This window comes from Tachyglossus aculeatus, chromosome 8 (assembly GCF_015852505.1).
Source record: "Tachyglossus aculeatus isolate mTacAcu1 chromosome 8, mTacAcu1.pri, whole genome shotgun sequence".
Classification (NCBI taxonomy): domain Eukaryota; kingdom Metazoa; phylum Chordata; class Mammalia; order Monotremata; family Tachyglossidae; genus Tachyglossus; species Tachyglossus aculeatus.
This window is the reverse complement of record NC_052073.1, coordinates 3,338,889-3,362,751: the sequence shown is the minus strand read 5'-3', so window position 1 is coordinate 3,362,751 and position 23,863 is coordinate 3,338,889. Positions and strand designations below refer to the sequence as shown.

At 48.3% G+C, this 23,863-nt stretch overlaps 1 protein-coding gene across 2 annotated transcripts in view; it reads left to right on the top strand.

Moving 5' to 3' along the window:
• Nucleotides 1-1,905: 1,905 nt before the first annotated feature.
• The window catches only part of RNF111 (ring finger protein 111), a 115,233-nt gene continuing 93,275 nt past the window's right edge, over nt 1,906-23,863 (top strand). For both annotated transcript variants that reach the window (XM_038750507.1, XM_038750506.1), the window contains exon 1: nt 1,906-2,279. The gene's annotated coding sequence lies outside the window, so the exon portion shown is untranslated. The remainder of the gene's footprint in view (nt 2,280-23,863) is intronic.

Here is a 23,863-nt window from a genome sequence, read left to right as displayed (position 1 = left end):
CCCCTCCCTCTCTCCCTCCCTCTCGCCCGCTCCGCCCCACTCGCCGCGCGCAGCAACGGCCCCAAGCGCCCGGATGGAAGCAAGGCGCCTGCGCACTGACCTCTCCCTCCCGCCCCCCACGACCGAGGCCACGAGGAGCCTGCGCACTGCCTCCCTCCCCCTCAGACGACGGCCACAAGGCGCCTGCGCACTGATCTCCTCGCACCTCCCTCCCCCTCAGACGACGGCCACAAGGCGCCTGCGCACGGATCTCCTCCCTCCCCCTCAGACGACGGCCACAAGGCGCCTGCGCACTTCTCTCCCCTCCCTCCCCCTCAGACGACGGCCATGGGGCGCCTGCGCACTGCTTTCTTCCCTCCTCCCTCCCCCTCAGACGACGGGCATGGGGCGCCTGCGCACTGATCTCTTCCCTCCTCCCCCTCAGACGACGGCCATAGGGCGCCTGCGCACTGATCTCTTCCCTCCACCCCCTCAGACGACGGCCATAGGGCGCCTGCGCACTAATCTCCTCTCACCCCCTCCGACGACGACGGCCATAAGGCGCCTGCGCACTGCCCTCCTCTCACCTCCCTCCCCCTTAGACGACCGCCATAGGACATCTGCGCACTGATCTCCCCCCACCTCACCCTGAGACGACGGCCACAAGGCGCCTGCGCACTGATCTCTTCCCTCCTCCCTTCCCCACAGACGGCGGCCACAAGGCGCCTGCGCACTGATTTCTTCCCTCCTTCCGCCCTCAGACGACGGCCACGAGGAGCCTGCGCACCCAACTCTGCCAATTGTCAGCTGTGTGACTTTGGGCAAGTCACTTAACTTCTCTGTGCCTCAGTTCCCTCATCTGTAACATGGGGTTTAAGACTGTGAGCCCCACGTGGGACAACCTAATCACCTTGTAACCTCCCCAGCTCTTAGAACAGTGTTTTGCAATCAATCAATCGTATTTATTGAGTGCTTACTGTGTGCAGAGCACTGTACTAAGCGCTTGGGAAGTACAAGCTGGCAACATATAGAGACGGTCCCTACCCAACAGTGGGCTCACAGTCTAGAAGGGGGAGACAGAGAACAAAACCAAACATACTAACAAAATAAAATAAATAGAATAGATAGGTACAAGTAAAATAAATAAATAAATAAATAGGGTAATAAATATGTACAAACATATATACAGGTGATGTGGGGAAGTAACTGTGTGCTGTGCACATAGTAAACGCTTAATAAATGCCATTATTATTATTATTATTATCTCCCCCCACCTCCCCCTGAGACGACGGTCACAAGGCGCCTGCGCACTGGTCTCTTCCCTCCTCCCTCCGCCCTCAGACGACGGCCTCGAGGCGCCTGCGCACTGATCTCTTCCCTCCTCCCTCCGCTCTCAGACGACGGCCACGAGGCGCCTGCGCACTGATCTCTTCCCTCCTCCCTCCGCCCTCAGACGACGGCCTCGAGGCGCCTGCGCACTGATCTCTTCCCTCCTCCCCCCGGTCTCAGACGACGGTCACGAGGAGCCTGCGCACTGATCTCCCCCCCCCCCCCCCGAGACGACGGTCACAAGGCGCCTGCGCACTGATCTCTTCCCTCCTCCCTCCGCCCGCAGACGACGGCCTCGAGGCGCCTGCGCACTGATCTCTTCCCTCCCCCCTCCCGCCTCAGACGACGGCCACGAGGCGCCTGCGCGCTGATCCCTTCCCTCCTCCCTCCCCCCTCTCGCGTCAGAAGACGGCCACAAGGCGCCTGCGCACTGCCCCCTTCCCGCGCCCTCTGCGCGCGCCCCCCCGAGGCGCCTGCGCAGTGGGTCCCGCCTTGGGCCCTCCGCCCTCCCTCCCCCCCCCACCCACCGTTTTCCCGCCGACCGAGGGCGTCGCGGCCACATGCCTCACGTGTGAGGCCCCGCCCGTTTCGGCCGTTGCAACGGTCGGTCTCCAACGGTCGGCCGTTATGACGGCCTTTCCCTCGCCCGCCGAGGCCGGTCCCTGAGGGGAGCCTCGAGTGGGACCCCCACCCCCCGTCCCCACGCGACCACCAACGGGTGGGGGGCCAGATTCACCTCAGGTTGACCTCTGACCCCTCGCCAGGCCCCCTCAGCCTTGCCAGCCCACCGACGTGGGCCATTGTGGCGGGGGAGGGCAGCCCCTTCCCCCAAATAGAAGAAGGCCCTCAGTCAGGGCAGGAACCCCCCCCTCCGCCCTGGGGCATCCCGCCTTTCCCAGTTGTGCCCCAGGGAAAGTGGGAAGCGGCCTGGAGCAGGGGGCCGGCTTCTCCGGGAAGACCCACCCGCGCAGGTCAGTAGTGCTTATTCCTTAATAACCGGTAGGACTTCCTCTTCCTCCTCCTCTTCATCATCACCATCATCCAGCCAGGAAGTGGGTGAGGTGGGCCAGGCCCTCGGGAGCACCCGGGATCTCATCCCGGCTCCGCCGCCTTTCATCCATGCATCCGGTCGTATTTACTGAGCGCTTACCGTGTGCAGAACACTGGACTGAGCGCTTGGGAAGGCTTCATCCCCATTTTGCAGATGAGGTCACTGAGGCTCAGTGAAGTGACTTGCCCAAGGTCACACGGCAGACGTGGCGGAGCTGGGATTAGAACCCATGACCTCTTATTCATTCATTCAGTCGTATTTACTGAGCGCTTACCGTGTGCAGAACACTGGACTAAACGCTTCGGACGGCTTCATCCCCATTTTGCAGATGAGGTCACTGAGGCTCAGTGAAGTGACTTGCCCAAGGTCACACGGCAGACGTGGCAGAGCTGGGATTAGAACCCATGACCTCTTATTCATTCATTCAATCGTATTTACTGAGCGCTTACTGTGTGCAGAACACTGGACTAAGCGCTTCGGAAGGCTTCATCCCCATTTTGCAGGTGAGGTCACTGAGGCTCAGAGAAGTGAAGTGACTTGCCCAGGGTCACACGGCAGACATGTGGCAGAGCCGGGATAAGAACCCATGACCTCTTATTCATTCATTCAGTCGTATTTACTGAGCGCTTACCGTGTGCAGAACACTGTACTAAGCGCTTGGGAAGGCTTCATCCCCATTTTACAGGTGAGGTCACTGAGGCTCAGAGAAGTGAAGTGACTTGCCCAAGGTCACACAGCAGACGTGGCGGAGCTGGGATTAGAACCCATTTGTACTTACCAAGCGCTTAGTACAGTGCTCTGCACAAAGTAAGCACTCAAAAAATAAGATTGATTGATTGATGACCTCTTATTCATTCATTCAATCGTATTCACTGAGCGCTTACCGTGTGCAGAACACTGGACTAAGCGCTTGGGAAGTCCTCATCCCTATTTTACAGATGAGGTCACTGAGGCCCAGTGAAGTGACTTGCCCAAGGTCACACGGCAGACATGTGGTGGAGCTGGGATTAGAACCCATGACCTCTTACTCATTCATTCATTCAATCGTATTTACTGTGCGCTTACCGTGTGCAGAACACTGGATTAAGTGCTTGGGAAGTCTTCATCCCCATTTTACAGATGAGGTCACTGAGGCTCAGAGAAGTGAAGTGACTTGCCCAGGGTCACACGGCAGACATGTGGCGGAGCCGGGATTAGAACCCATGACCTCTTATTCATTCATTCATTCAATTGTATTTACTGAGCGCTTACTGTGTACAGAACACTGTACTAAGCGCTTGGGAAGTCTTCATCCCCATTTTACAGATGAGGTCACTGAGGCTCAGAGAAGTGAAGTGACATGCCCAAGGTCACACGGCAGACATGTGGCGGAGCCGGGATTAGAACCCATGACCTCTTTTTCATTCATTCAATCGTATTTATTGAGCGCTTACCGCATGCACAGCACTGGACTAAGCGCTTTAATAATAATAATGGCATTTATTAAGCGCTTACTATGTGCAAAGCACTGTTCTAAGCGCTGGGGAGGTTGCAGTGTGATCAGGTTGTCCCACAGGGGGCTCACAGTCTTAATCCCCATGTTACAGATGAGGTAACTGAGGCACAGAGAAGTGAAGTGACTTGCCCAAAGTCACACAGCTGATAACTGGCGGAGCCGGGATTTGAACCCATGACCTCTGACTCCAAAGCCCATGCTCTTTCCACGGAGCCACGCTGCTTCTCTATGGTTGTAACAGCTCGGGAATTACAAGTCGGTAACATGTAGAGACGGTCCCTACCCAACAGCGGACTCACAGTCTTGAAGGGGGAGACAGACAACAAAACAAAACACGGAGACGGGTGTCAACCTCGGACAAGTCACTTGACTTCTCCACATCCCGGGCTTGGGAGCCCGTTGTCCGGTAGGGACCGTCTCTATCTGTTGCCGACTTGTAATTCCCAAGCGCTTAGTCCAGTGCTCTGCACGCAGTAAGCGCTCAATAAATAAGATTGAATGAATGAATGAGTAAGAGGTCGTGGGTTCTAATCCCAGCTCCGCCACATGTCTGCCGTGTGACCTTAGGCAAGTCACTTCACTGAGCCTCAGTGACCTCATCTGTAAAATGGGGATGAAGACTGGGAGCCCCACATGGGACAGCCTGATCACCTTGTATCCCCCCCAGCGCTTAGAACAGGGCTCCGCACATAGTAAGCACTTAACAAATGCCATCATCATTATTATTATAATCTGGGCCTTGGTTCCCTCATCTGTAAAATGGGATGGAGACTGTGAGCCCAACATGGGACAGGGACTGTGTCCAAGAGACGCAGCGGGGCTTAGTGGAAAGAGCCCGGGTTTGGCAGTCGGAGGTCATGGGTTCTAACCCCGGCTCCGCCGCTTGTCAGCTGTGTGACTTTGGGCAAGTCACTTCAGTTCTCTGAGCCTCAGTGACCTCATCTGTAAAATGGGGATGAAGACTGGGAGCCCCACATGGGACAGCCTGATCACCTTGTATCCCCCCCAGCGCTTAGAACAGCGCTTCACACATAGTAAGCACTTAACAAATGCCATTATTATTATTATTATTATTCTCTGGGCCTTGGTTCCCTCATCTGTAAAATGGGATGGAGACTGTGAGCCCAACATGGGACAGGGACTGTGTCCAAGAGACGCAGCGGGGCTCGGTGGAAAGAGCCCGGGTTTGGGCGTCAGAGGTCATGGGTTCTAACCCCGGCTCCGCCGCTTGTCAGCTGTGTGACTTTGGGCAAGTCACTTCACTTCTCTGGGCCTCAGTTACCTCATCTGTAAAATGGGACTGAAGACTGGGAGCCCCACATGGGACAGCCTGATCACCTTGTATCCCCCCCAGCGCTTAGAACAGGGCTTCGCACATAGTAAGCACTTAACAAGTGCCATCATTATTATTATTATTCTCTGGGCCTTGGTTACCTCATCTGTAAAATGGGATGGAGACTGTGAGCCCAACATGGGACAGGGACTGTGTCCAAGAGACGCAGCAGGGCTTAGTGGAAAGATCCCGGGTTTGGGCGTCAGAGGTCATGGGTTCTAACCCCGGCTCCGCCGCTTGTCAGCTGTGTGACTTTGGGCAAGTCACTTCACTTCTCTGGGCCTCAGTTACCTCATCTGTAAAATGGGAATGAAGACTGGGAGCCCCACATGGGACAGCCTGATCACCTTGTATCCCCCCCAGCGCTTAGAACAGGGCTCCGCACATAGTAAGCACTTAACAAGTGCCATCATTATTATTATTATTATTCTCTGGGCCTTGGTTACCTCATCTGTAAAATGGGATGGAGACTGTGAGCCCAACATGGGACAGGGACTGTGTCCAAGAGACGCAGCGGGGCTTAGTGGAAAGAGCCCGGGTTTGGCAGTCGGAGGTCATGGGTTCTAACCCCGGCTCCGCCGCTTGTCAGCTGTGTGACTTTGGGCAAGTCACTTCAGTTCTCTGAGCCTCAGTTACCTCATCTGTAAAATGGGAATGAAGACTGGGAGCCCCACATGGGACAGCCTGATCACCTTGTATCCCCCCCAGCGCTTAGAACAGGGCTCCGCACATAGTAAGCACTTAACAAATGCCATCATCATTATTATTATAATCTGGGCCTTGGTTCCCTCATCTGTAAAATGGGATGGAGACTGTGAGCCCAACATGGGACAGGGACTGTGTCCAAGAGACGCAGCGGGGCTTAGTGGAAAGAGCCCGGGTTTGGCAGTCAGAGGTCATGGGTTCTAACCCCGGCTCCGCCGCTTGTCAGCTGTGTGACTTTGGGCAAGTCACTTCAGTTCTCTGAGCCTCAGTGACCTCATCTGTAAAATGGGGATGAAGACTGGGAGCCCCACATGGGACAGCCTGATCACCTTGTATCCCCCCCAGCGCTTAGAACAGCGCTTCACACATAGTAAGCACTTAACAAATGCCATTATTATTATTATTATTATTATTCTCTGGGCCTTGGTTCCCTCATCTGTAAAATGGGATGGAGACTGTGAGCCCAACATGGGACAGGGACTGTGTCCAAGAGACGCAGCGGGGCTCAGTGGAAAGAGCCCGGGTTTGGGCGTCAGAGGTCATGGGTTCTAACCCCGGCTCCGCCGCTTGTCAGCTGTGTGACTTTGGGCAAGTCACTTCACTTCTCTGGGCCTCAGTTACCTCATCTGTAAAATGGGAATGAAGACTGGGAGCCCCACATGGGACAGCCTGATCACCTTGTATCCCCCCCCAGCGCTTAGAACAGGGCTTCACACATAGTAAGCACTTAACAAATGCCATCATTATTATTATTATTATTCTCTGGGCCTTGGTTACCTCATCTGTAAAATGGGATGGAGACTGGGAGCCCAACATGGGTCAGGGACTGTGTCCAAGAGACGCAGCGGGGCTCAGTGGAAAGAGCCCGGGTTTGGGCGTCAGAGGTCATGGGTTCTAACCCCGGCTCCGCCGCTTGTCAGCTGTGTGACTTTGGGCAAGTCACTTCACTTCCCTGGGCCTCAGTTCCTCATCTGTAAAATGGGGATGAAGACTGTGAGCCCCACATGGGACAACCTGATCATCTTGTATCCCCCGCAGTGCTTAGAACAGGGCTTCGCACATAGTAAGCACTTAACAAATGCCATCATTATTATTATTATTATTCTCTGGGCCTTGGTTACCTCATCTGTAAAATGGGATGGAGACTGTGAGCCCAACATGGGACAGGGACTGTGTCCAAGAGACGCAGCGGGGCTTAGTGGAAAGATCCCGGGTTTGGGCGTCAGAGGTCATGGGTTCTAACCCCGGCTCCGCCGCTTGTCAGCTGTGTGACTTTGGGCAAGTCACTTGACTTCTCTGGGCCTCCGTTCCCTCATCTGTAAAACGGGGATGAAGACTGTGAGCCCCATGTGGGACAACCTGATCACCTTGTATCTATCCTGGCGCTTAGAACAGTGCTCGGCACATAGTAAGCGCTTAACAAATGCCATCATCATTATTATTATAATCTGGGCCTTGGTTCCCTCATCTGTAAAATGGGATGGAGACTGTGAGCCCAACATGGGACAGGGACTGTGTCCAAGAGACGCAGCGGGGCTTAGTGGAAAGAGCCCGGGTTTGGCAGTCAGAGGTCATGGGTTCTAACCCCGGCTCCACCGCTTGTCAGCTGTGTGACTTTGGGCAAGTCACTTCAGTTCTCTGAGCCTCAGTGACCTCATCTGTAAAATGGGGATGAAGACTGGAAGCCCCACATGGGACAGCCTGATCACCTTGTATCCCCCCCAGCGCTTAGAACAGCGCTTCACACATAGTAAGCACTTAACAAATGCCATTATTATTATTATTATTATTCTCTGGGCCTTGGTTCCCTCATCTGTAAAATGGGATGGAGACTGTGAGCCCAACATGGGACAGGGACTGTGTCCAAGAGACGCAGCGGGGCTCAGTGGAAAGAGCCCGGGTTTGGGCGTCAGAGGTCATGGGTTCTAACCCCGGCTCCGCCGCTTGTCAGCTGTGTGACTTTGGGCAAGTCACTTCACTTCTCTGGGCCTCAGTGACCTCATCTGTAAAATGGGAATGAAGACTGGGAGCCCCACATGGGACAGCCTGATCACCTTGTATCCCCCCCAGCGCTTAGAACAGCGCTTCGCACATAGTAAGCACTTAACAAGTGCCATCATTATTATTATTATTATTCTCTGGGCCTTGGTTACCTCATCTGTAAAATGGGATGGAGACTGTGAGCCCAACATGGGACAGGGACTGTGTCCAAGAGACGCAGCGGGGCTTAGTGGAAAGAGCCCGGGTTTGGGAGTCAGAGGTCATGGGTTCTAACCCCGGCTCCGCCGCTTGTCAGCTGTGTGACTTTGGGCAAGTCACTTCACTTCTCTGGGCCTCAGTTACCTCATCTGTAAAATGGAGATGAAGACTGTGAGCCCCACGTGGGACAACCTGATCATCTTGTATCCCCCCAACCACTTAGAAAAGTGCCCCTCACACCTAGTATGCGCTTAACAAACACCATCATTATTTTTCTAGACTGTGAGCCTGTTGTTTCTAGACTGTGAGCCCGTTGTTGGGTAGGGACCATCTCTTTATGTTGCTGATTTGTACTTTCTAAGCACTTAGTACAGTGCTCTGCACGCAGTAAGCGCTCAATAAATACGATTGTATCTAATCCTGGCTCCGCCACTCATCTGCTGGGTGACCTCAGACAAGTCTTACCTCCTTCCCCTCCCCACAGCACCTGTTTATATGTTTGTACATATTTATTTTACTTGTACATATTTATTATTCTATTTATTTTGTTAATATGCTTTCTTTTGTTGTCTGTCTCCCCCTTCTAGCCTTTGAGCCCATTGTTGGGTAGGGACCGTCTCTATATGTTGCCAACTTGTACTTCGCAAGTGCTCAGTCCAGTGCTCTGCACATGGTAAGCGCTCAATAAATATGATTGAATGAATGAATGAAGTCACTTCACTTCTCTGGGCCTCGGTTTCCTCCTCTGTAAAATGGGGATGGAGACTGTGAGCCCGACGGGGGACAGGTACATATTTATTACTCTATTTATTTATTTATTTATTTTACTTGTACATTTCTATCCTATTTATTTTATCTTGTTGGTATGTTTGGTTCTGTTCTCTGTCTCCCCCTTTTAGACTGTGAGCCCACTGTTGGGTAGGGACTGTCTCCATGTGTTGCCAATTTGTACTTCCCAAGCGCTTAGTACAGTGCTCTGCACATAGTAAGCGCTCAATAAATACGATTGATTGATTGATTGATTGACAGGGACTGCGTCCAAGAAAAGCAGCGTGGTTTAGCAGCAAGAGCCCGGGTTTGGGAGTCAAAGGTCGTGGATTCTAATCCTGGCTCCGCCGCTTGTCAGCTGTGTGACTTTGGGCAAGTCACCTCACTTCTCTGGGCCTCAGTTACCTTATCTGTAAAATAGGGATTAAGACTGTGAGCCTCATGGGAGACAACCTGATTAGCTTGTATCTACCCCAGCGCTTAGAACAGGACTTGGCACATAGTAAGCGCTTAGCAAATACCATCATTATTATTCTCTGGGCCTCAGTTCCCTCATCTGTAAAATGGGGATTAAAGCTGTCAGCCCCAACAAAATTACTTGTGTTACCACAGTCAATTTAGAGATTAAAGCTGTCAGCCCCATGCGGATGGACTGTGTCCAACCTGATTAGCTTGTATCTAGTCTGGGTGCTTAACAAATACCATTAAAGGGCGGGGGGGAAAAGCAACTAGAAGAACTGAGTTCCTCAGCCTGACTCATTTGATCATCATCATCATCATCATCATCATCAATCGTATTTATTGAGCGCTTACTATGTGCAGAGCACTGTACTAAGCGCTTGGGAAGTACAAATTGGCAACATCTAGAGACAGTCCCTACCCAACAGTGGGCTAACAGTCTAAAAGGGGGAGACAGAGAACAAAACCAAACATACTAACAAAATCAAATAAATAGAATAGATATGTACAAATAAAATAAATAAATAAATAAATAGAGTAAAAAATAAGTACAAACATATATACATATACCACCCCCCCCCCCCCCTTTTAGACTGTGAGCCCACTGTTGGGTAGGGACTGTCTCTATATGTTGCCAATTTGTACTTCCCAAGCGCTTAGTACAGTGCTCTGCATATAGTAAGCGCTCAATAAATACGATTGATGATGATGATGATGATGATGCTGTGGGGAAGGGAAGGAGGTAAGATGGGGGGGATGGAGAGGGGGACGAGGGGGATCAGAGGTTGGGCCTTAGGAGTCAGTCAGTCAGGAGACCAGGGTACTAGTCCCAGCCCTGCCACCAGCCTGCTGGGTGATCTTGTCATTGTCACTTGACCCCTCTGGGCCTCAGTTTCTATTCTCTCTATACCTCTCAGACTGAGAAGCATATTTATTGAAGGCCCACTGGGTGTGATGCGTTGTACTAAGTCCCTGAGAAGGTACAACGGAAGCGCAAGACATGTTCCCCGCTCACAAAGAATTTATATTTTTAGCAAACTACCGAAATGGGCCCTCAGAATAGACTTTGGGTCGTAATTAAACTTGCATTCCTCCATACGTTTTCAGCAGATAGGGTGACAGCCTTTTAGACTGTGAGCCCACTGTTGGGTAGGGACTGTCTCTATATGTTGCCAACTTGTACTTCCCAAGCACTTAGTACAGTGCTCTGCACACAGTAAGTGCTCAAAAAATACGATTGATTGATTGACAGTGTTGTCTGGGTCTTGATCAAGAAATCCCAAATTTTATCAGGAATAATTTATCAATGATGAAGACACTGATATGTGTAGTCTATGGATCTAGCTATCTATATTTTTACTGGCCTAGAATGATTCCACTTGGGACAATTCCTTTGGCACTTAAGTGCTCACAAGACTGTGAGCCCATTTGTTGGGTAGGGACTGTCTCTATGTGTTGCCGAATTATACTTTCCAAACACTTAGTACAGTGCTGTGCAAACAGTAAGTGCTCAATAAATAAGATTGAATGAATCTTCCTGTGCTGGATGCAAACAATTTTTTTGTGTGTGTGTGTGTATATACATATATGTATACACATATGTATATTTAAGAAGCAGTGTGGCTTAGTTACAAGAGCCCTAGTTTCGGAGTCAGGGGTCGTGGTTCTAATCCCGGCTCTGCCACTTGTCTGCTGTGTGACCTTGGGAAAGTCACTTAACTTCTCTGTGCCTCAGTTGCCTCATTTGTAAAATGGGGATTAATCAATCAATCAATCAATCGTATTTATTGAGCACTTACTGTGTGCAGAGCACTGTACTAAGCGCTTGGGAAGTACTGTAAGCCCCAAGTGGGACAACCTGATTACCTTGTATCCACCCCAGCACTTAGAACAGTACTTGGCACATAGTAAGCGCTTAATAAATACCCTAATAATAGTTATTATTATATGCACATACACAGAGTTGTCTGTATCCACAGTCTTAATCCCCATTTTACAGATGAGATAACCGAGGCACAGGGAAGTGAAGTAACTTGCCCAAGGTCACACAGCAGGCAAGTGGCAGAGCTGGGATTAGAACCCAGGTCTTTCCGACTCCCAGGCTCAGGGTCCATCCGCTAGACCACACTGCTTCTCGTAAATAATAAATAAATAAATCTTTAGACCTTGGCTTTGGTAGCAGCCAAACAAGTTTGGCCGCCCTGAGCAGTTGATCAAGATTGTGAGACTGTTCTTAAGTGATATCTGGTTGAGGGTGTCAGAATCAAGGGCCCATGCGTGATCTTTTTGCCATGAGAAGTTGACAAGCAAGTCTCTGAATTGGGCCCAGCCCCTGGAGACCCGTTCCCCGTAGCTATGAGTGATTTGAAGCAACGTGGCCTAGTGGATCGGAAGATCATGGGTTCTAATCCTCCCAGACTGAGCCCCCTCCTTCCTCTCCCTCTCCTCCTCCTCCCGCCCCCCTTACCTCCTTCCCCTCCCCACAGCACCTGTATATATGTTTGTACAGATTTATTACTCTATTTTATTTGTACAGCACCTGTACATATGTATATAGGTTTGTACGGATTTATTACTCTATTTTATTTGTACATATTTATTCTATTTATTTTATTTTGTTAATATGTTTTGTTTTGTTGTCTGTCTCCCCCTTCTAGACTATGAGCCCGCTGTTGGGTAGGGACCGTCTCTAGATGTTGCCAACTTGTACTTCCCAAGCGCTTAGTACAGTGCTCTGCACACAGTAAGCGCTCAATAAATACGATTGAAAGAATGAATGAATGAATCCCGCCTCCACCACTTGTCTGCCAGGTGACCTTGAGCAAGTTACTTCATTTCTCTGGGCCTCAGTTACCTCATCTGTAAAATGGAGTTTGAGACTGGGAGCCCCCGTGGGGAGATAGGGACTCCATCTAACCTGATTAGCTTATTTACACCCCAGCATTTAGTACAGTGCCTGGCACATAGTAAGTGCCTAAGAAATACCATCATAATGTCACCAGAAAAGACCTAGAAACTGATGTTAGATGATAGTCTAACATGTCATCATCAATAAATGTTCTTTATTGACTACCTACTGAGGGGAAAAAAATTGTACTAGCATTTGGGAGAATACCGTTCACTGCCCTCTTGGAGTTTACAATCTAATGGAGTGGGCCAAAAGGCAAAGGCCTGAGTTCTAATCCTGCTCCACCACTTACCTGCTGTGTTACCTTCGGCAAGCTAATTAACTTTTCTGAGTCTCAGATCCCTCATCTGTAAAATGGGGATTCAGTACCTGTGGCTCATTGGAAAGAGCCCGGGCTTTGGAGTCAGAGGTCAGGGGTTCAAATCCCGGCTCTGCCAATTGTCAGCTGTGTGACTTTGGGCAAGTCACTTAACTTCTCTGGGCCTCAGTTGCCTCATCTGTAAAATGGGGATTAAGACTGTGAGCCCCAAGTGGGCCAACCTGATCACCTTGTATCCCCCCAGAGCTTAGAACAGTGCTTTGCACGTAGTAAGCCCTTAACAAATGCCATTATTATTATTATTATTATTATTATTATTATTACTTAGACTGTAAGTCCCATATGGGACCTGATTAGCAGAGCGTAGTACAGTGTTTGGCACATAAAGAGTGCTTAACAAATACAATTATTAGTGTCATCATCATTATTATTATAATTACTGTCACAAGTGCTGTAGTGGGAGCGGAAGAAAAAAGAATACAGCAGGAATCAGTAGTGTTTAATCAATCGATGGTATTAAGTGCTTACTGTGTGCAGAGCACTGTACTAAGTGCTTGGGAGAGTACACCATAACAGAGTTGGTAGACATGTTCTCTGCCCAAAAGGAGCTTGATTGATTGATAGATTGATAAGGAGCTTTCAGTCTAGAGGGAAAGACAGACATTAATATCAATTTAAAAATTACGGATATATTCATTAGTGCTGTGGGGCTGAGAGTGTGGCGGATATAGGGGGCAAATGCTAGGGTGACACAGAAGGGAGTGGGAGAAGAGAAAATGAGGGCTTAGTCCGGGAAGGCCTTTTGGAGGAGGTGGGCTTTTAATGAGGCTTTGAAGGTGGGGACATGAAGAGGGAGGAAGTTCCAAGCCAGAGGCAGGTCGTGGGCACGAGGTCTGCAAAGACATAAATGAGATCAAGGTACAGTGAGTAAGAAGTAAAACCAATGTATGAGGAAACTGCCAATTCCTCAAGTTACAAGTATCCTCCAAAGTGCTGGAATCAATCGCGTAGGGGCTGCTCCGTGCTGAGGACTGTGCTCTGGAAAGAACCCCAAAAGACCCACAGATGATTTTAAAACACCTTCCAGAATCAACTGGTACAGCTCCAGAAGTCAGTCTTCTGGAGTCTAAAGAATTTTAATCGTAGGTGTGGTCTGATAAAAATTCCTCCCAGCAGAAGCCTGTCTTTGAGAATGAGTTAGTGGTAATTACCGAGCACCCCTTGAGAACTAAGCACTATTCTAAGCGCTAAGGAGAGTTTGACAAGTAGTAAGACAATGCCCCCAATGTTCTTATAGTCTAATGGAGGAGAGGGACAAAGGGTCTAAGAGGATAGTGAAGCAGAGAAGCAGCGTGGCTCAACGGAAAGAGTCTGGGCTTTGGAGTCAGAGGTCACGGGTTCAAATTCCAGCTCCGCCAATTGTCAGCTGTGTGACTTTGGGCAAGTCACTTAACTTCTCTGTGTCTCAGTTACCTCATCTGTAAAATGGGGATTAAGACTGTGAGCCCCCCGTGGGACAACCTGATCACCTTGTAACCTCCCCAGCGCTTAGAGGAGTGCTTTGCACATAGTAAGCGCTTAATAAATGTCATTAAAAAAAAAGATAGTGTAAACCAGAGAAAGGACAAGTATGAAACAGGAAGCAGTACAGAAACATCAGGACAAAATTATTACTATTATTAATAATCACATTGAGCGCTGACTTTGTGCAAAGCACTGTACTAAGTGCTTGCTTTACAAACAATTGAAAGCACAGATAAATGTAACAGAAGTAAAAAGAATATTATGTACAGGAGTGCTTAGGTTAGGATCAGAAATCACAAATGCCAATGATTGGCCATGTTCGATGGGGACTGAGTTGTCATCAGTGAATTGAGGAAGACCTCTTGGAGGTGGTGGGCTTTTAGGAGAACTTTATAACTGGGGAGAGTTGGTGTCTGGTAGATGTCTGGGGGAAGGAAGTTTCAGTCTGGAGGAACTCCATGAGCCTGGGGTCAGAAGGGGAGAGTCAAGAGCAAGGTAAGGTTAGAAGTTGAACTTGGGAGGAATGAAGAGTGTGAGCCAGAGGAAGAGTGGAGGAACGAACAGGTGGATAAAATGGATAGACTTCATGGAGGGCCTTGAAGCCCAATAATCTAATTTTCTTGACTTCCAGCAATCAACATTCATAATAATAATGATGGTATTTGTTAAGCGCTTACTATGTGCCAAGCACTGTTCTAAGCGCTGGGGTAGATACAAGGTTATCGGATTGTCCCATGTGGGGCTTACAGCCTTAATCCCCATTTTCCAGATGAGGTCACCGAGGCCCAGAGAAGTTAAGTGACTTGCCCAAAGTCACACAGGGGACAAGTGGTGGAGCCAGGATTAGAACCCACGACCTCTGACTCCCAAGCCTGTGATCTTTCCACTAAGCCACGCTGCTAAGATTGTGTCTCAGTGCACTCGAGTATGTTTTTTCTACTCCACTTGCCTGGAGGAAGCTACTTTGCCCGAAAGGCAGCTGAAACGAGGTGAGGCTAAAAAATGAGGGAGGTGGGGAGAATTGGGGAGAAAACAGGTAGAGAAACTCAAAATGGAGTGTGGTTAATTTGAATTCGATGGGCAAAGGCTGTGAAAATGGATGGCGAGCCACAGAGGAGTAAGACACCCGATTATCACGTATCTACCACAGTGCTTTGAACAGTGCCTGGCACATAGTAAGTAAGTGCTTAACAAATACCACAGTCATCAGAAACTCCTGTATGAGCATCAGGAAATGCAGACCAAGCAACACCTAACCTCTGCCCCTTCCCTCCTACCCGCCTCCGGCCCCCCCCGTCAGAAGGGTGGAGGGAGGGAGAGCTGGCCCCATGAGGACCTGCTCGAGGGAGATAGAGACAGGGACTCTCCCCGGATGGACAGGAGGGTTGGAGAGAGATAAGCAAGCAGATCCAGTCCAGCTCAGATTCTCCTCCTCTCTCTCATCTGTAAAAATAATAATAATAATAATAATGGTTTTTGTTAAGTGCTTACTGTGTGTTGAGCACTGTTCTAAGCACTGGGGTAGATACAAGGAAATAAGGCTGTCCCACGGGGGCCTCACAGTCTTAATCCCCATTTCACAGATGAGGTAACTGAGGCACAGAGAAATTAAGTGGCTTGCTCAAGGTCACACAGCAGACAAGTGGCAGAGCCGGGATTAGAACCCATGACCTCTGACTCCCAAGCCCGGGCTCTATCCACTTAATTTCCGCTCAGGGAAATTAAGGGGATTAAGAGTGTGAGTCCTATGTGAGACAGGGACTGTACCCAACCTAATTATCTTTTATCTACTCCAGGGCTTAGAACAGTTCTTGGTACATGGTAAGTGCTTAACAAATACTATTATTATTATTATTATTATTATTATTATTATTATTATTATTATCATTATTATTACTTCATCTGTAAAATGGGGATTAAGACTGAGTTCCACATGGGACAGGGACTGTGATAAACCTATCATATCATCTGCAGTGCTTAGTACAGTTCCTGGCCCATAGTAAGAATTTAGCAAATGCCACTTAAAACAAAAAGAGCAAATTTTCCTGGAAGGAAAATGATCAAGGCAGCTTCAATATGCAGGTTGGCCACGAAGCTCACTGCAAGTGTCCAATGGACTCTTCTTAGAACAGTGTGTGGCATTTAGTAAATGCTTAACAAATGCCACAATTAATATTATTATTATTAGAGGAAAGAGCAGGGGCTTTGGAGTCAGAGGTCATGGGTTCAAATACTGACTCCGTCACTTGTCAGCTGTGTGACTTTGGGCAAGTCACTTAACTTCTCTGTGCCTCAGTTACCCCATCTGTAAAATGGGGATTAAGACTGTGAACCCCCCATGGGACAACCTGATCACCTTTGTAACCTCCCCAGTGCTTAGAACGGTGCTTCACACATAGTAAATGCTTAATAAATGCCATTATTATTATTATTATTATTAAAATGATTAGGAAGCCTTGATCACATCTATTTAGCTAATGTATATATGGAGAGAGAAAGGTGTCCTTTATAGTTGAAGAAGACTGATATTTTTCCCCAAGGGGTAGCAGTCCCGGCTGCATTGTGTGCCCACAAAGACTTTTCTTTGTTTTTGTCATGTTGTTTGCTGTGTTTGGCACTGTTTTCCACAGTTGTTGTTTTTTTTCGAGGTTGCGTATTGGTGGCACGCTTTAATCCATATGTGTGCTTGTAGCACAGCCCTTCAGCAATCTGTGCAGGTCACGGGCAGCCAGGCGGGTAGAGAGAGGCCGTTCAAGAAACGGAACATAAATCTCAGTCAAACAAATTGTGAACACATCACAGACCATATATTCTTTGTCCAACTTGATTACCTTGTATCTAACCCAGCACTTAGAACAGTGCTTGACACATACTAAGTGCTTCACAAAGACCATTATTATTATTATTATTATTGTTATTTCATCCGTAAAATGGGGATTAAGACTGAGTCCCACATGGGATAGGGACTGTATTAAACCTATCTCGTATCTTCTGCAGTGCTTAGTACAGTGCCTGAATGGGCCTCTCATTCAAACAGCACTTTGACTGGAACTAATAATAATAGTAATAATAATGGCATTTATAAAGTGCTTACTATGTGCAAAGCACTGTTCTAAGTGCTGGGGAGGTTACAAGGTGATTCATTTATTGAGTGCTTACTGTGTGCAGAGCACTGTACTAAGCACTTGGGAAGTACAAGTTGGCAACATATAGAGACGGGCCCTACCCAACAACGGGCTTACAGTCTAGAAGGGGGAGACAGATAACAAAACAAAACATGTGGTCAGGTGTCAAGTCATCAGAATAAATAGAAGTAAAGCTAGATGCACATCATTGACAAAATAAATAGAATGGTAAATATGTACAAGTAAAACAGTAATAAATCTGTACAAACATATATACAGGTGCTGTGGGAAGGGGAAGGAGATAGGGCGGGGGGAATGGGGAGGGGGAGAGGAAAAAGGGAGCTCAGTCTGGGAAGGCCTCCTGGAGGAGGTGATCAGGTTGTCTTTCTGGGGGCTCACAGTCTTAATCCCCATTTGACAGGTGAGGTAACTGAGGCACAGAGAAATTTCGTGACTTGCCCAAAGTCACACAGCTGACAAGTGGCGAAGCCGAGGTTTGAATCCATGACCTCTGACTCCAAAGCCCGGGCTCTTTCCACTGAGCCACGCTGCTTCTCTAGGGCAGTGTTCTTCCAAAACAGCTGAAAATAAGGACCTGGTTGCTTTGAAGGCCCAGGGCAGGGGAGAAAGGATATGTAGGCTGCAGGAGCATTATCAGCTTTCCCAGAATTCCTGAATGGGAGTGATCTGTTTCATTAATAGTGTGAAGGCAGTCCTTAGGAGGCCAGATTCAGGGACCTATAAATGCTGATTTAGCCACTTCTTCCACTCCAAAGATGGTGTGAACAAGGCATCCTGGTACAGTGCTCTGCACACAGTAAGCGCTCAATAAATACGATTGATTGAGTTAGTGGCGGCTGCCCAGCTGCTCCAGGCTTTGCAACCTCCACCCATTCCCCACTCAGAGCTCACTTCAAAGCAGCGTGGCCTCAGAGCATCATCATCAATCGTATTTATTGAGCGCTTACTATGTGCAGAGCACTGTACTAAGCGCTTGGGAAGTGCAAATTGGCAACACATAGAGACAGTCCCTACACAACAGTGGGCTCACAGTCTAAAAGGGGGAGAGCAGAGAACCTATGTCCTGATCCTGGCTCCATTACTTGTCCGCTGTGGGACCTTGGACAAGTCACTTAACTTCAATTAATAATAATAATAATAATAATTATGGTATTCGTTAAGTGCTTACCATATACCAGGCACTGTACTAAGCGCTGGGGGAGATACAAGCCACTCAGGTTGGACGCCGTCCCTGGGCTCACATAAAGCACTGGACTGAGCCCTTGGGAAAGTTAAGATTCTTGGCCTATAGTGGGAATGAAAATCTTTAAAGAGAGAACTGACCACAAGCATAGAGGGAAGAAAGACCAAAGCAAATACAGGAAAAAGAACAGCCACAAAAAGTGACTCACCCGCTAATACAGCGTGTCTCGAGCCAGTTTTGAAAGGCCTACCTTTGCTGTCAGGCAAGAAAACAAAGTGATGTTGAAAACATCAGAAAGGTGATCAAGAGGGCACATTCTGCATTTTCTGTTTTGGTTCTACGTTCCCAGGCATTCCCTAAATCCTCAAATTCTCTGCTCCCTTTTTTTCTGTGTTGTGTTTTAAAGCACTTACCATGGGCCAAGCACTGTACAAAGCGCTGGAGAAGATACAGGATAATCAGGTCCTACGGCCTAAGTAGGAGGGAGAACAGGTGTGGAATCCCCATTCTAGAGATGAGGAAACCAAGGCCTAGAGACTTTAAGTGACTTGCCCAAGGTCATACTGCAAGCAGGCGGAAGAGCTGAGATTAGAACCCAGGCCCTCTGACTTCTAGTCCCATGCTCTTTCCACTAGAGCACATCACTTCTCATTTCCCTTACCTGCCCTCCCTTCACCTTCAACTCCGCACTTGGCAGCCCTTTAATACTCACCGTCGCCCCACAGCACTTAAAGAAGCAGCGTGGCTCGGTGGAAAGAGCACGGATTTGGGAGTCAGAGGTCATGGGTTCTAATCCCGGCTCTGCCACTTGTCAGCCGTGTGACTTTGGGCAAGTCACTTCACTTCTCTGGGCCTCGGTTACCTCATCTGTAAAATGGGGATTAAGGCTGTGACTGGGACAACCTGATCATCTTGTATCCCCCCCAGCGCTGAGAACAGTGCTTGGCACATAGTAAGCACTTAACAAATGCCATCATCATCATTATTATTATTATTCACTTGTATCTACCCCAGTTCGTAGACAGATACCATTTTCCCAGCACTTAGAACAGTGCTTGGCATATAGTAAGCACTTAACAAATGCCATCATCATTATTATTATTATTATTCACTTGTATCTACCCCAGTTCGTAGACAGATGCCATTTTCCCAGTGCTTAGAACAGTGCTTTGCACATAGTAAGCGCTTAATAAATGCCATCATTTTTTTAATTTTTTTTTTTAAAGTAAGTGCTCAGTAAATGCCATTGATTGGTGTGATACAGTGCCCTGCACATAGTATGCAATCAATAAGTGATTGATTGCTTTGATTGATTGGTTGATTCTGGTTAAGAATTGATTTAAAATGGGGGATAGTTCTGGGCTGAAAATGGTTCACCCTCTGTTCGCAGAACTGGCCCAGGCTCGCAAACTCAGCAGCGCGTGCGCCTTTTGGACCCAAAGGTGACAACCTCTGTTCATTTCCTTAGACTCGCTCACAGCAGCTGGTGCGAAAAAACCCAAATAAATGCATCCCGGGGACCTGATTTTTCTGCATCTTTAACGTTTTCTTAGGGAAGCGACGTGGCTCAGTGGCTAGAGCCCGGTCCTGGGACTCAGGAGGACCTGGGTTCTAATCCCGCCTCTGCCACATGTCTGCTGAGCGGCCTTGGGCAAATGATTTCACATCTCTGGGCCTCAGTGGCCTCCTCTGTAAAATGGGGGATGTAGACCGTGTCCAACTTGTTTAGTTTGTATCTCCCCCAGGGCTTAGTACAGTGTCTGGCTCATAGTAAGCGCTTAACAAATACCATTTAAAAAAAAAGAAAGATCCTCAAAGAAAGGGAATGAGGAAGAGAGGGAAAATGAGGGTAGCAAGGCCAAGTGGAAGAGCAGAAGAGAGGAAGGGTGCAATCCGTTACCGTCTCACTCTGGGTCTCCCCCCCCACCCCTCAATAAAGAAAGAATAAAATCTGCTAAAATTTGGAGTAGAATTGGTCATTTTGAAGCTGAAAATCTTCCACCCTCTTTTTGAGATACCGTAGTGCACATTTCCTGCTTTTGCTGTAAGGCAGAATTCATTCAGTCCCTCTCATCTCATGAAATCTCTTGCTCCATCCCTTCTCCCCTCCTTAACTCCCATCTTCAACCACTCATCATTCATTCATTCATTCAGTGGTATTTATTGAGCGCTTACTGTGTGCAGAGCACTGTACTAAGCACTTGGGAAGTACAAGTTGGTAACGTATAGAGACGGTCCCTGCCCAATAGCGGGCTCAGAATGAAAATAGTAATAGGGAATACTCTGTTGGAATGGCTAATTGAATACAGATAAATTAGTGGTGATTCCCGACGTCGAGATTAAATGCTCTTGGTTACTGTAAAATAGGAAACCCTATTTTTTCCTTGTCAACGTCTAGGTTCCTTGCTGCCGAATCGTTGAATCACTGTATAATAGAGGAGCGAGAAGGTTGTAGAAAATGAGTTTCTGATTTATAAGTTGTTCTGTGTAGGTAGGTCATAATTCAGCACAAGGAGGCAAGGAGAAGAACCTGCAAATCAAAAATGAATCTTCTCCCCCATTTGATGATTAGAAATGTGCATATTCTCCAGGAAATAGCAATTTAATGCCTGTCTAAAACCAGACCGTGTAGCGCGAGTGGATTTTTTTTCCAGCCCTAACTATCCGAGCGATAATCTCTGATTCATACCCGGGAAACAATACAAAACACATTGGGTCTCCATTTTTAATCAACTTTTTAAAGGTATTAAGGTGTGGCTTTATAGTTTTCATCAGGCAACGTTTCCAATGGATGCCTTTTTTTCTACAAAATGAGCTTTTGTTCAGAAATTACAAATGTAATACGCCTACTGGGAAATTGGCTTCATCTCAGTTTCGGCCAAAGAATCACGGGGAAATGATCTTCACTCGACCTTCTTAATTGTGGGCGCTGCTGTCAGTTGGTTTCTTGATGAAAAGTTCCTGATTAACTGTCCATAGTCTGGCATGGTTCTCTCTCGACTGCCCAAAGAGCACTCAGTCGGCCAGCACGTACAGCAGGACTGCCACTGTACTAGCCACTTGGGAGACTAAAATAATAATAATAATGATAATGGTATTTATTAAGCTATTACTGGGTGTCAAGCACTGTTCTGAGCGCTGGGGTAGATACAGGGTCATCAGGTTGTCCAACGTGGGGCTCATAGTCTTAATCCACATTCTACAGATGAGGTCACTGAGGCCCAGAGAAGTGACCTGACTTGCCCAAAGTCACACAGGGGACAAGTGGTGGAGCCAGGATTAGAACCCACGACCGCTGACTCCCAAGCCTGGACTCTTTCCACTAAGCCACGCTGCTTCTCAATATTGCTGTACAGTAGAGTTGGTAAGCAAAGTCTCTGCCCTCTAAGAAGTGACAGTCTAGTTTGGGAGGCAGACATTGTCTCGCTCGCCTCCGATCCTCTGCCCACATCAATCTATCAATCAATCAATCGTATTTATTGAGCGCTTACTGTGTGCAGAGCACTGTACTTATCATCATCAATCGTATTTATTGAGCGCTTATTGTGTGCAGAGCACTGTACTAAGCACTTGGGAAGTACAAGTTGGCAACATATAGAGACGGTCCCTACTCGACAGTGGGCTCACAGTCTAGAAGGGGGAGACAGAGAACAAAACCAAACATATTAACGAAATAAAATAAATAGAATAGATATGTACAAGTAAAATAAATAAATAAATAGAGTAATAAATATGTCCAATCATATATACATATATACAGGTGCTGTGGGGAAGGGAAGGAGGCAAGACGAGGAGGCACATCCTGCCTCTGGCCTGGAACGCCCTTCCTCCTCACATCTGACAGACAATTCCTCTCCTCCAAGAGGCCTTTCCTGACTGCGCCCTCCTTTCCTCTTCTCCCACTCCCTTCTGCGTCACCCTGACTCGCTCCCTTTATTCATCCCCCCTCCCAGCCCCCCAGCACTGATGTCCGTATCTGTCATTTATTTATTCATATTAATGACTGTCTCCATCTCTAGACTGTAAGCTGATCGTGGGCAGGGAATGTGTCGGTTTGTTGTTATACTGTACTCTCCCAAGCGCTTAGTACAGTGCTCTGCACACAGGACGTGTTCAAGAAATATGACTGAATGAATAAATGAATGAACGAACGAACATTTAAATGCATTGTAGATCAGAGAAGCGGCGTGGCTCAGTGGAAAGAGCCCGGGCTTTGGAGTCAGAGGTCATGGGTTCAAATCGTCAGCTGTGTGACTTTGGGCAAGTCACTTAGCTTCTCTGTGCCTGTTAACTCATCTGTAATAATGGGAATTAAGACGGTGAGCCCCTCGTGGGACAACCTGATCACCTTGTAACGTCCCCAATGCTTAGAACAGTGCCTTGCACATAGGAAGCGCTTAATAAATGCCATCATTATTATTATTATCAGGGAAGAGGCAGAAGGCAAGGACCTAGGTTTCGTGGGGATGGGGTTGGGGTGAGTAGCAGTGTGCTTAAGGGGAACTTCCCAAGTGCTTAGCACAGTGCTCTGCACACAGTAAGTGCTCATTAAATATGATTGAGTGAATGAATGAATGAACAGGCCCAAGATCGAAGGCGATAGAGAAGGGAAGATGAATAGGGTGGGGGAAAAAGATCAGTCAGGGAAGGCTTTTTGGAAGAGATATGATTTCCAGAGGGCTCGGAAGCTGGGAGATGTGGCGGACTGTTGGATATGAAGGGGGCGAGGGAGGTCCGGGCCAGAAGGAAGACGCGAGCAAGGGTTCAGTAGCGAGAGAGACAAGATCGATGCCCAGCGAAGAAGTTGGTGTGAGAAGAGTGACTTTATGGGCTACGTTGTAATAGGAGGTTAGTGCGGTCAGGTCGGAGGGACGTAAAGCTGATAGTAAGGAGTTTGAACATACCCTAATGGAGATAGTTTGATTATGGATGCCCTAGATGAGTTTCCGGTCCAGGGTTCACCTTTTTTGTGGGGCAAACCGCGTTTCGTTTATCAACCGTGGCTAGGGAGGGACTGAGTCCCAGGTGCGGGCCACAGAAAGAGACCGAGGGAGGGCCAGTCCGTCTTGAGCTGGATCTAGTCACCGTAGCTGGCCGTGGGGAAAAGCACCAAGTCCCAGAGGGACTGTAGACTGTAAACTCATTGTGGGCAGGGAGTGGGTCCACCAACTCTGTTGTATTGTACTCTCCCAAGCGTTTAGTGCAGTGCTCGACACAGAGGAAGCCTGCAGTAAGTCACATTGTTTGATTGACTGATAGAAGGAGGCTGAACCCCAGGAGGGCAGAGGGTGACTGGGCCAAGGTCTCCTAGCAAGTCCGTTGACACCACCAAATGCCCAGAGAACAGCTACACCCAAGCCATCTTGCTTTTCTGTCTCGTTTTCTTCCTTGATCCAAAATGTCAAGAGCTGTTTGCCCACATTGTTTCTCATTGCCCAGAAAGAGACGTGGGCCTGGGGGAGGAC